At 48.8% G+C, this 11,966-nt stretch overlaps 1 long non-coding RNA gene across 1 annotated transcript; it reads left to right on the forward strand.

Moving 5' to 3' along the window:
* The first annotated feature begins 5,119 nt into the window (after positions 1-5,119).
* Positions 5,120-6,801, forward strand: LOC111256663. The gene is made up of 2 exons (XR_002676835.1): positions 5,120-6,120; positions 6,222-6,801. It is a non-coding gene; the product is annotated as an uncharacterized LOC111256663 (long non-coding RNA).
* Positions 6,802-11,966: the final 5,165 nt, after the last annotated feature.

The following is an 11,966-nucleotide window of genomic DNA, read 5'->3' on the forward strand; positions in this document are numbered from 1 at the left end:
CAGCGCCTGCCTTCGGCTGGTGCAGGTGGGCCGCCTGCAGTCGTCTAGCCGCGTGGCTTAGCGACGCACCTCTACTCTACTCCGCATGGCCCGGTGGAGATGCGGCGTGGCGAACGCAGAGCAGTGCACGGGGCCGGAGCGGAGCAGCGCGCGAGGCCGAAGCGGTGCGCATGGTCAGCGGTGGTGCGCAGGGCCGGCGCAAAGCGTTGTGGCCTGGCCAGATCAGGCGACATGCGTTGTTGATAAGGAATGAACGGGAAGGAAAGAGATGCTGTAAAGAAAGATAACTGAACCGGAAGGAAAAAAAATACTACGGTAAAAAAACAATGGAAACGAGTGATCCGGAAAAAAAAGGCAATGCGTGTGGTTAACCAATAATTCTAATTGATTACGTTGTACTTTGTTAATTTAAAGGAAAAGTCATTGTCGGTTAATCTAATTTCTATTTATTAATTTTTTTCATTTCATATGACAAATTATATTATAATTGAGGGCAACCATAAACTCACGTGTACATCCAAATCACATAGATAAGGATATATAGGATATTTGACTCTTACATCCATTTATAAAAATACAGGAGAAGCTGTTTTGCTAAATACTTTTCAAAATAATTTTAACTCCACCAGAAGAGCTATAGCCGGAGCCGGAGCTGTAGCCACAGCCCCAATCCCTAAATCGCATTCCAATCTAGACGTACGCATTCCGCGTGGTATGGACAATATCAGCGTGATAGGCAGTTAGGCACGCAGCTAGCTTCCCCTACATGAACATGCGCGACGAGCCAGAGTCGAGTAAAGTGAGATAAGTACTGCGTCGTCTGATGAGAACAACTTGACCTCTCCACACAGCTAGCGGTCTAGCAAGCCCAGCCGGCAACCGCCCAATGTAGCTGCGTCCTCGCCTTGATCTACCGAAAGCGGCAGCTGCCGCATCAACGGCACGCCGGTGCGCAGCAATTTCCCGGTCCCTGCCTCACTACCGGAAACACAAAGTTTGCCGAGTGCCCCAGACACTCGGCAAAGGCCTAAAAACACTCGGCAAAGAGTTTGCCGAGTGTAACACTCGGCGAACCTCACTCGGCAAATTTCGCCTCGGCAAACAGTGGAGTTGCCGAGTGCCGAACGTCGGGCACTCGGCAAATGGTTTGCCGAGTGTCAAAAAGCACTCGGCAAACATTTTCAGAAAAAATAAAAAAAAACACAAACACCGGCCGCCGGCCGCCGGCCACGGCCACCACGCCGCCACCGGCCGCCACGCCACCTCGCCGGCTGCCACCACGCCGGCTCGCCCGCTGCCGCCCGCCACCACGCCGCCTCGCCTGCTGCCCCCACGCCGCCTCGCCTGCTGCCGCCCGCCACCTGCACGCCGCCTCGCCCGCTGCCGCCCGCCACCTGCACGCCGCCTCGCCCGCTGCCGCCCGCCACCTGCACGCCGCCTCGCCCGCTGCCGCCCGCCGCCACGCCACCTCGCCTCCTGCTGCCGCCCGCTGCCGGAGAGAAGGGGAGGGAGCCTCAGCGGGGGAAGGGGAGGGGGCCTCACCGGGGGAAGGAGGGGCGGCCGCGCCGCCGCCGGATCCGGCCGGGAGGGGCCGCGCCGCCGCCGGATCCGACCGGGAGGGGTCGCGCCGCCGCCGGATCCGGCCGGGAGGGGCGGGCCGCGCCGTCGCCGAGGAGGGAGGAGGGGAGAGGAGGGGGAGGGGCGCCGACAGGAGAGGGAGAGGGAGGGAGGGAAGGGGCGGCGGCGGCGGCTAGCTGGCGGCGGCGGCTAGCCGGCGGCGGGGAGAGGGAGGTGGGGGGCGGAGCTAGGAAGGGCGTCGGTCGGGGGGGCGCTGGGGTGCTGGGTCGGGGGGCCGGGGGGACGGGCCGGGTAAAAATATATTGGTGTTGTCGGCACGGCAAAGAAAAAGAAAAAAAAATTTGCCGTGTGTGAAAAGAAAAGACACTCGGCAAACATTATATAGTTACCTTTAATATATTATTAAAAATATCCAACGGTTCCAAAAAATTAGCGAAATGACACATGAAACAATATATGTTCTCTATTGCATATAAAAAAATGTTTTGTGGTCAAATCAAATCTCGACCGTCATTTTGACTCTAAATCTAATCGAATTCTTCTCAACGCTACTATTCTTCTTCGGAGATGCTTCGGTTTGTAAACATCGCATGTGACAAAATGTGCAAAACCTTCTCAATTTTTTACCACAACCTTCACGTATGATATCATCACACCATGACAAATCTCATGATTTTCCGACTTCGTTTCCCTTTTTTAGAATTTAAAAATCATCCGATCACATGTTTGTGGTTATGTTTCCTGAACAAGATGTTTGAAATTTCTTTTCATTTCATGGGTAAGGACTCAAACTGGGCTAAATAACATAAATATCATTTTTCTACGCATTTTATTCTATAATTTGAATCACTTGCAGTTCAAATTTGACTTATACCAAAAATTCCCTTAAAATGCAATTAATTAATTAAATATAGCAAACAAATCCAAAAATATACCAAATTTTAATATGAAGTACCACATGCTGTATGTGGGGAGTAGAAAAAATTTCAAGGTGAAAAGAGGGGGAAAATTATTTTTTTGCCGAGTGTCAAAAAAAAACACTCGGGAAACCCCCCTCTTTGCCGAGTGTCTCTTTTTGACACTCGGCAAAGAAACGGGTTTGCCGAGTGTTTTCTTTTGACACTCGGCAAAGATCGAGTTTGCCGAGTGTTTTTTTTTTGCCGAGTGTTTTTAGCTTGGCACTCGGCGAAGAGCTTGTTTGCCGAGTGTTCGAAAAAAAACACTCGGCAAAGAAAAAACACTCGGCAAACTTCATGTTTCCGGTAGTGCCTGTTGAGGCGACACGGCGACACCGCCAAGTGCCAACTTTCCCGCCGCTTCGTCCTTCGCCGTATAGAACGTGCAAAGGGAAAGCAGCCTACAGGGAAGCAAAGCAGCTTGCGTTGAGAGCTCGCCGCGGAGTCGCGCGGATGGATGATCTCGCTCCCTGTATGGTTGATGGAATATTGCTGATAGATGGACTAAAAAGGTTGTCGTTGAAGTATTTTGCCATGTAACCAACTCAGACGGGAACAACGTAGTAAGATTGTTGGCGGCCCCTGTGCTGGGAGCCTCTAAAGATGCCTGCTGCCATTCATGAATCCAAATCTAAAGAGATAAAAATGATATGTTTGGTTCAAAGATAAAATGGGATAGAATGATTCCGTCCCTATTTAAGGGATGGGATGGTTTTGTTTAGTGCTTGTTCAGCGAGGATGAGTCCATCTCAATTTTCTGTTTGATCGGAGGGATTCGGAAAAAATGGGATGGATGGAGTGAACGGGCCATTAGTCACCGTCATGCTCATTCATGTGGGTCCCAGCCGTAAGTCTCACAATGCATTTCCTTTGAAAAAAGATCAAACCATCGTTATCCTCTCATGCAGCTGCACTGCAACCTTATCTTCTTTCTCCCTGACTCCTACGAGCTCAGCCTTGCTCTTCTCTGCGCGTCCGCTCGCTCGAGCTCGTTGTTGCCGGCGCCACCGACGAAGCTCCACCAGATCCGGCAGGCCTGAGTAGTGCCACTCCTCCCAGCTCCCAACAATCAGCTTGAACTGGAAAGCCAGGAGAGATTTCATGCCAAAAAAGAAAGGAAAACCAAACCCCGAAGCTCGGCAATGGCTGCTGAAGCTCGCTGCGGGATCTCCTTCCTGCAGGTGCTTACCGGAGATGACGAGGGAAGCAGAGCCCACGCTACCGATTCCGTGCGAGCACAGAAACGGAACACCAACCAAACTCGTTGCCAAATCAACCGATGGAATATGACTTGATTAGATCGAAAGCTCCCTAGAATCGGTGAATCTGATACCAATTTGTTAATAGAAGAGTAGTTGGGAGGAGTGGATGAACGGAATTGGGGATAGGATAGCACAGACTAAGCCAGGAAGAAAGGATTTGGGGCGAGGAGAGGAATGTTTCCTTCACGATGAGTCCGTTCAAGATACAAGATGAACCCTAGCCTCTCTCCTCTCCCAGTACTTCTACTGGCGCCGGCGGCATGCACCTGAGCCTATTACATGGGCTGGGCCCTTAGATAGTGCATGCAAGCACTTACAACCACTCCGGCCCGGTAACTCTGGTGTTGGGCTTTCCTTCTCCTGTTGCTTGTACAAGGCCCAACAGCAGCATCATTCTCCTGGGCATTGGCAGCAGTAAGCCAGTAACAGCCATGTGAGGCAGGACGACGAGGCTGCTCTGGGCGCTGCTCCTGCTGCTGCTCTGCGTGTCCGCGCGCCTCCTGGGCGCTCGCTGCGCTGGCGGCGGGAGGGGCGGGGGAGTCGGAGGCGGAGGCGGCGGCGAGAGGAGCGGAGGAGTCGGGGGCGGGGGAGGGAGGAGCACCGGCGGCGGAATGATGGTTCGGTTGCAATATTGCTCCGGCATTGGCATCGGCGGTGCGGGTGAAGGTGGTTTTCGGTGCCTGTCGCGGTGGCGTCGATGGGTCCGCCCGTGGTACCGTAGGAGTACAGGCGGCGGCCTGGTCGCGAGGCAAGACGAGCGGCGAGGACGCTTGCAGTTGGTGGCGACAGGGTTCTGGAGCGGGAGGGAGGACAGGAGGGAGAAGGGGGCGCACCGAGGGACGGCCGCGCAGCGTCGACACCTGTGGTGGCTGATGGGAAGGAGAAAGGAAGGATGGAGGGAGAATGAATGGGCAGCGTTTGGGCTCGGTTTGGTGGCCGCATCCGCAGGTCAAACAGTATGAGTGTCTTTGCAACAGGACATGTGTGGGTGTTTTTTCTTTTACAAAATTGACATGATTTCCGATTTTTTTCTTTGCATTGAAATATTTTTGAGCCTACAAACCTACGAGTAAAAAAAAACAACCAACCCTTTGCCGGCTTGCCGCCGTCCGTCGCTATCGCTCTTCCGGTCGTCCCGACCCCGAACCGACCCCAGCTTTGCTTTGCTGCCTTGCGGGCGCGGCCAAACGGCTCCGCGAACGCCAGCGCAGAACCCATGTCCGTCTGGGATCCCGCTTCGGCTGGCGCTAGGCTCCTCCACACGCCTCTGCCCGCCTATAAGTAGCGCCCGCGAGACTCTTCCCCTCGCGCTCTTCGTGTCTTCCTCTTCGGTGTTCGGCGCCTCGTGTGTCCCGTCTCGGCGCCCCGTCGCGTTTGCGTTTCTCCCCCTTTCGTTTCAATCGTTCTTTCTTCTCCGCTTGGTTCGATTCGTTTTGTGGCGCCGCATTTGCCCTTACGTGCTCGCAGATTCCTGGGTCGATCGCGCCCGCCTCCTTGCGACGCGGGGACCGACTCTGAGTTAATTTGGTCGACGATTTTCGTTTGGTGTTCGCCTTCTCGGCGTGTGGGTTGCAGGATTAGATCCCAATTGGGTGTTGGAGTTCGTCGCCATGGCCTCGCTTGGCAAGGGATCAGACTCTGGAGGTTGCGGCAGGTCAGTCTCTCACCAGATCAGGCAGTTCCATTTGTTTTGTCACTGGGATCCGGAGGTTTCAGACTCGACTAGTCCCCACACGTGATCTTCTCATCCATGCTGAATCATCGGTTATTACTCTGCACATGAGGTAGGCTCGAGGCCCTGGTTAATTTCTGACCGTAACCGCTTATCTCGGTTTTGGTATGTGTACGCATGTCGTCCTTCACATGCACAAGGAATCTCGATTACTGGTCAAGGAGCAATACTGAAGGGTGGAGGTTTGCCTATCATTGATTGGTTCCAGTTTGTTTTGAAACGACGGTGGTATGTGAAGTGTGTGCTGCAAATAATTAGAAACTCGATCATCCTGATTGGAAATTGTTACTGAATCAACAGGCGTGGAGGTTTACATTGTTACGGTTATCGGAATGGAATTGTCTAGACCAGGGTTCATAGCATAAGCAGAGCAAGACTGTTTGGATATCTCAATCATTTAATTTATTGGTAATTGGTATGCACAGTCTAGTTTATGATCACTGCAATCTTGATTTGGATTAACCAGTAGGGGGGCACCCCGCCTGTTTCATCAAAAACAATTGATTTAGATTGGTTGTTCTTCTCCAGCTATTTTGTTACACAGGTTGCTGATTGCGATGAGTGAGTCTGCTGTCTTACAGACAAAGGCCTCGTGAGTTTTGTTGAATACCAATTTTTTGTCCCACTTTTCCTAATATGATGAAACACAGTTCCTGCTATCTTTTTTTTAATATATAATTGACTTTCCTGTAGGCTACCTTTGGTGTGTCTGCAGTTGGGAGGAGACTTACTTTGCTGTCATATTAAGTTATCTCTCTCTATATAAATCTGTAACTATGTTGAAATTCGGACATTCTGATTAATCAGCAGTGGTAGAAGATACCAGCATATTTTGGAGCTTCAATCCAAGACAGATGAGGAATTTTCTAACTGAAAAAACTTAGGTGCTGCCCTATTAAACTTTTTGACACTCAATTCAACTCTTTTCAAGTCGCAGATCTTTTAGCTCATCTGACCAGTACTCTGGTAGTGTGTCCGGTTGGGTGTTGTGATGTCTGGTTTGGGGCATCTATCTGCATGGTTTGATTTGCTTCATCTAATTTCTGTCTATATTTTGTGCTCGCCCTCTCTGCATATTGATTGCAGAATTAGTATGACATTGGAAGTATCTATAGCAGAAAAATGACACCTAATAATTGGGAGAAGGTCCAGCGCCTAGTCGATGATACATTGGTTTGATTAACTGCATTTGGTGATTCCAGGTCTGAATGGTTAGTTGTGCATTATTTTGGCTCGCTCTCTAATGAACAAAAATGATCTTATGATCCCATAATGTGAGGTTTGAGACCTTGGATTTACTTAGAATTCTTTTAAGCTAATCTTTGTTGTGGAAGTGTCTGTGAAGAGATTTTAGGTAGACATTGACTACAGAGATTGAGCAGGGTTGGTGAAGAGACGTAGGTAGACATTGACTACAGAGATTGTTGATGGCAATGGCAATTTTTATATTCTGCTGATATTGTCTGTAGCTATGAGAGCTCTGATTGAATTCATGTTCAAATTCAAGTCTGTATAGGAAGTTGTTGGAGATGGATTGACCTTTTACCCAAGTGGAGATCACATATTGGAAAATTCATGACACTTTGTTGGATACAGTATAGCCTCACGTTTCTGATTTGTTGCTCTAACAATTCAATTTCTGGCTGCATCATTTCTGATCTATGTGTTCACCAGCAACTGAAATTATGTGGAGGGGATTCCTTTTTGCTGCAGCAATTGAAATATAAGCAGGCTGCTACTTCCCAAATTTGGTCGCCAATAATATTCAGTCATTTTCGTCACCCAATCACTGTGAAATTCTTGCAGATGTGATACACAGATGATGAGATCAGATTTCCAATCATGGTGCGTGTGTGTCTGTTCATGATCTCTCTCTTAAGTCAGGACTAGACATTTGATGGACCTTTGGTCGTTACAGATTTCACATTGACGATTCTACGCAAACTGAAGCTATGCATGATCTGTGCTTATCTTTCAAATTCCACTACCTTCTTCATTTCGCTGCCAACTTATGAATACTGGATGTTGATGCAAAACTTTATTATTGAGACTGATCTGCAGGCCTAGGGGATTCTATAGCTCTTTGGAAGATCTGTGCCAGATTGCCTGTTTGATAACCCATTTCTTTAAAAACACGCTACTTTCTGCATATTGTTTGCAGTAAAGTTCTGATTTACCACTTGATTGGCACATTACTTTCCAATCCACTCATTCTATTCGGCTCGGTTTTAGTTGATGACTGTCTGGTTGGTTTTTAGTTTATTGGATTCAAGTATGGATGCTGAGAATTCAGAGTTATGGGCATTTCACAATATGCAGAGTTTACACTAACTTGCATTTTATAGTATACGCAGAGTTTGCACTCACTCGTGCTAGATCCAGAATTCTCCAAATTTTGGGTCTACTTTGTCCGAATTTAGTTGTTGGTTGGCTTCCATCAGTTGGAGCTGAGTGAGGATGGGTGCTGAGAGTATTCTCCAGCTTGTGACAATGGACTCTTCTTCCTTCCTTCCGGTGTTCAATATAATCCTTTCGGCGTGATTCTTAATGTCTGTGATCTGGTTTAGATGCATTCCTTAGCCTACAATGATTTGGTGTTCTCTCCAATAGCTTATATAGTTTGCAATTTTGCACTATCCTGTCCTCAAATTTTATCCCCTGGTGTAGGTTTTCACTATTTGAGTTTCTTTCTAGCAAGAAAGAAATGATTTACCTCTCATTGTAGGTCTCTATTTTGATTTTTCAAAGATCAATCAGGAGCTGGGCAGAAGGGGATGAATAATTTGCAACAATTTGCATTCCGTTAGGTATTTCAACTTCAAGCAACAACACTATAGGTGATGCCAAAAGTAATAAAGGTCCTGCCTTCTTTTAGTGATGAGTTGCACCTATCTGCACTGGTTGGAGCTGATAAATGAGTGTCTAGTATTTTGACCAATGATAAAACAGGGGAACATCAGCAAATATTATTTTAGCAAATGATAATTACTGATTTCTGATTTCGAATAGCTAGTTATTGTTATAAAATATTTTTCAGCTAGTGGACGCATGGTGCCTGTTGTGATCTCAGCTGCGGACTGGTTTCATTCAGTAGTCATTAGTGCTTATTTGTGATATACTGAATTCCTCAACTGTACAAGATAAATATTGAATCAGATTCTGCATGCTCACGATCCTTTCTATTCTGTGAAATCAGTTGCATCCTTATATGGAAGCTGGGTGGCATTGGATTTGTGCAAACGTGTGCATTGGATGTCTCTAAATTGATATACCTAATCTGACTGTTTATTTCAGAAATTATCAGTGTCCTGTTCCCTTCTGTGACCAATCAAATTCTAGGTTTGTTTAGACATGATCTGAGCTCCTTGCATTGGTATGTATATCAGTGATGGATGTGCATGCAGAAGTTTTTACTCATTGAACACTCACCAACGTGGAATATCGAATCCAAAAAAATGAAAAGCACCTATAGTTTGCTTTCAACTGTGCGCTTCCTTATCAGTGTTGCCTTTCCTATACTTAGCTCTGATTTGTGGCGATGGAAGTTTGATACTGGCAATGCAATGTTCGCCTTTCATTTCATACTCGGTGATCACATGAGTGTCAACGGATTACCCAAAAGAACAACATGAAGAACTTGGCAGTGTTCCTTGCTCATGTTCTTATTTTCAAGATCACACCAATACATAAAATTTTCCGACTTGTCAGGTTTTGGAAACTATATTCCTTTGTTTATGCTAAAAAACATGTTCCAATCTCAGTTTATTTTGTAGTGTGCAAGTCTTGCATTGGTTGTATTTCTTGTATTTTCAAATTTTGTTATGTTTCTTTTTTTTTTGCATTCAACCTGATTGGTGATCTTGTTGGTCTGGTCTTATGTAGTGTTTATTTATTTTTTCTGATTTCATGGTTTGTTTGTTTGCGGTTTAACACTGCCTTTGCCGGTCCCAAGCCCGGATGAGAAAATGTGGAGGGGACGGCGCTCCTTGAACTTTCTTATATGAATTTGTCGAAGAGAATTAGAAGCAAAGCTGATGATACATAGATAAATTGATGAGAAGTTATAGATAAACTGAAGTGCGAATACGTGGTCACCTTGTTAATTTGATACTTCCTCCATTTCTTCTTTTTATAAAGTGTGTACGGATGTTGAGGTTCATTTTATTATCTTTAACCAACATGCCCAAGAGTTTTTAGGTTGTGAGTGATAAATTTAACAACCTCAAATTTATAATTAAATTCACTTTCATATGATGTAACTTTATAATAATCATAAGCTTATAGCACTAGACATAGGTCAGACAGTACCTTCTATTTTGAAACTTGTAGTAATATATTTTGAACCTTTGGAGAAAAAACAAATATGCAGTACTATCCTTAATAGAGAAACAAATATCGAACCATTAGTTTGGTGTACCTGTCCTTGTTCGATCTCTGAACCTGAACTCAAAAAGAAAGAACGACTACATCGTGGTTCCTGTCTGAGTTTATACTTCGTTAGATAGAGAAGCTGCATAAGAGCAACTCCAAGAGTTCCCCAAAAAATTCTTCCCCAAAACGAGTTATTGGGGGCTATGCTAAAAATTTTTCCCCCAAAAAACATATCAGCTCACAACAGAACGCTAAAAATTATCCTCCAATAATTCAAAACAGACCACGTCATCGTAATTGGACCCATTACTTGAGCTGCCCACCTCCCCCTGGCGCGCGCAGGGGACAGCTCCCCCTCGCGACACCCTCCTACTCCGCGCGCGGCCCCTCGCGATCTCCTGCTCATCCTGTTCATACTTGGCAACTTGATAACCCAGGTAATCACATATCCTGTTCATACATAAGGTAGAGCTGTCTCAGTTTGCTGTACCACTGCATGTATACGTGATGGAATGAACGGGCAAATGGCCACGCGGTCGCCATGGTAGCTCAGGTGGATCAGCTTCTTGATCGTAGCTCAGGTGGATCAGCTTCTTGATCGCCACGCGGGACCTGTCCTTGAGCGTCGCCTTGAACACCTCGCCGAACCCGCCGGACCCCACCAAGCTGCCGGTGGAGAACCCATTCGTCGCCTCTATCAGCTGCATGAAGGTGAGCCGCTGGAGCTGACGCTGGAACGTGGTCAAGTTGATGCTCAGCGCCTCCTTCTCCGCCTTGCCCAGCTTCCAGACCATCGCCGTGCGGGTATCGTCCTGGAGGTTGCTCAGCATCCGCACCTCAGCTCGCGCGCCTCCTTCCACTGCGCGCGTGCCACCATGGCGCACACCGCCGCTAGGCCGCATGCCACCACGCCGGCGACGAGCATGGCGAGGATCGCGCCCCACGGGGCTCCACGCTGACCGCCGTCCGGCTCCACCAGGACGGAGGAGGCGGTGGTCCTCGGCGGCGGCCCGCACGGGAGCAGCGGCATGCCGCAGAGGCCCAGGTTGCCCGCGTACTGGCTCGCGGGAAGCGTGCTCAGCTGCCTGCGTTGCGGGATCTCGTTGCTGAGGAAAACCTCAAGGTCGGTCAAAAGCTCATTTGCAATTATAAGGAGCTCTCGCAGCCAAGACGACAACACGCCGCTCGGGGAAGGCCTGCGCCGCCGCCGCCGCTTGGGGAAAGCCTGGGGCCGGGGCCGCCACCGCCGCTCGGGGAAGACTTGGGGCCGGGGCTGCCGCTGCCGCTCGGGGAAGGCCGCCACCGCTGGGGGAAGGCCTGGGACCGGAGCTGCCGCTGCCGCCGCCGCTGCTGACGCACGGGGAAATGGCGCGCGCGGAAAAACAAAGGCGCAAGTGGCTATCGCAGGCACGCACGGGGGATTGGGGGAGGAGTAGCACCCCGCATATTTACGGGAAAAATAGCACTGGATGCGGGTAGACGTAAATTTGCGGGAGGTTTAGGGGATCTGTTGGAGCAACTTTTTTTCCTATTTCTCCCTAATTAAGGTTTTAGGGGTAATTTAAGGAATCTCTTGGAGTTGCTCTAAACACCACAACCGCACACCTGATATGCACGCACTACGCAGCGCGAAAAAATGATTTCTGTTATTTTGCAAACAGACAGCGTACGTTTAACTCGCTCGGCAACCTCTCTCTCACCGTATAAAACGCCAACAATAATCAGCCCAGGACGGAGATACGGGACGCGATCCAGAGCTACTGCGAGATATATCAATTACTATCATCTACTCACAGTAGATTGATCTGAGTGTGACTAGCGATCAGCGACGATCAACCGAGGTGCGCAGCCATGGGAGCTAGGCAAGAGGACGAGGCTGCTCTGCGTGGCCGCGCGCTTCCAGGACGCTCTCTCCGGCGGTGGGTGGGTGGGGGGGGGGGGGGGGGGGGGGGTAGACTGGGATACTTCCCCCCCCTTAAAACGAGAAAGAAAAGAGGCTACCCCCGCCGAGGCCCCCCACTCTCAAGAAGGGAGCAAAGACTGCGCTCTCTTTAGCCCCCCTTTTGA

This window comes from Setaria italica, chromosome III (assembly GCF_000263155.2).
Source record: "Setaria italica strain Yugu1 chromosome III, Setaria_italica_v2.0, whole genome shotgun sequence".
Lineage (NCBI taxonomy): Eukaryota > Viridiplantae > Streptophyta > Magnoliopsida > Poales > Poaceae > Setaria > Setaria italica.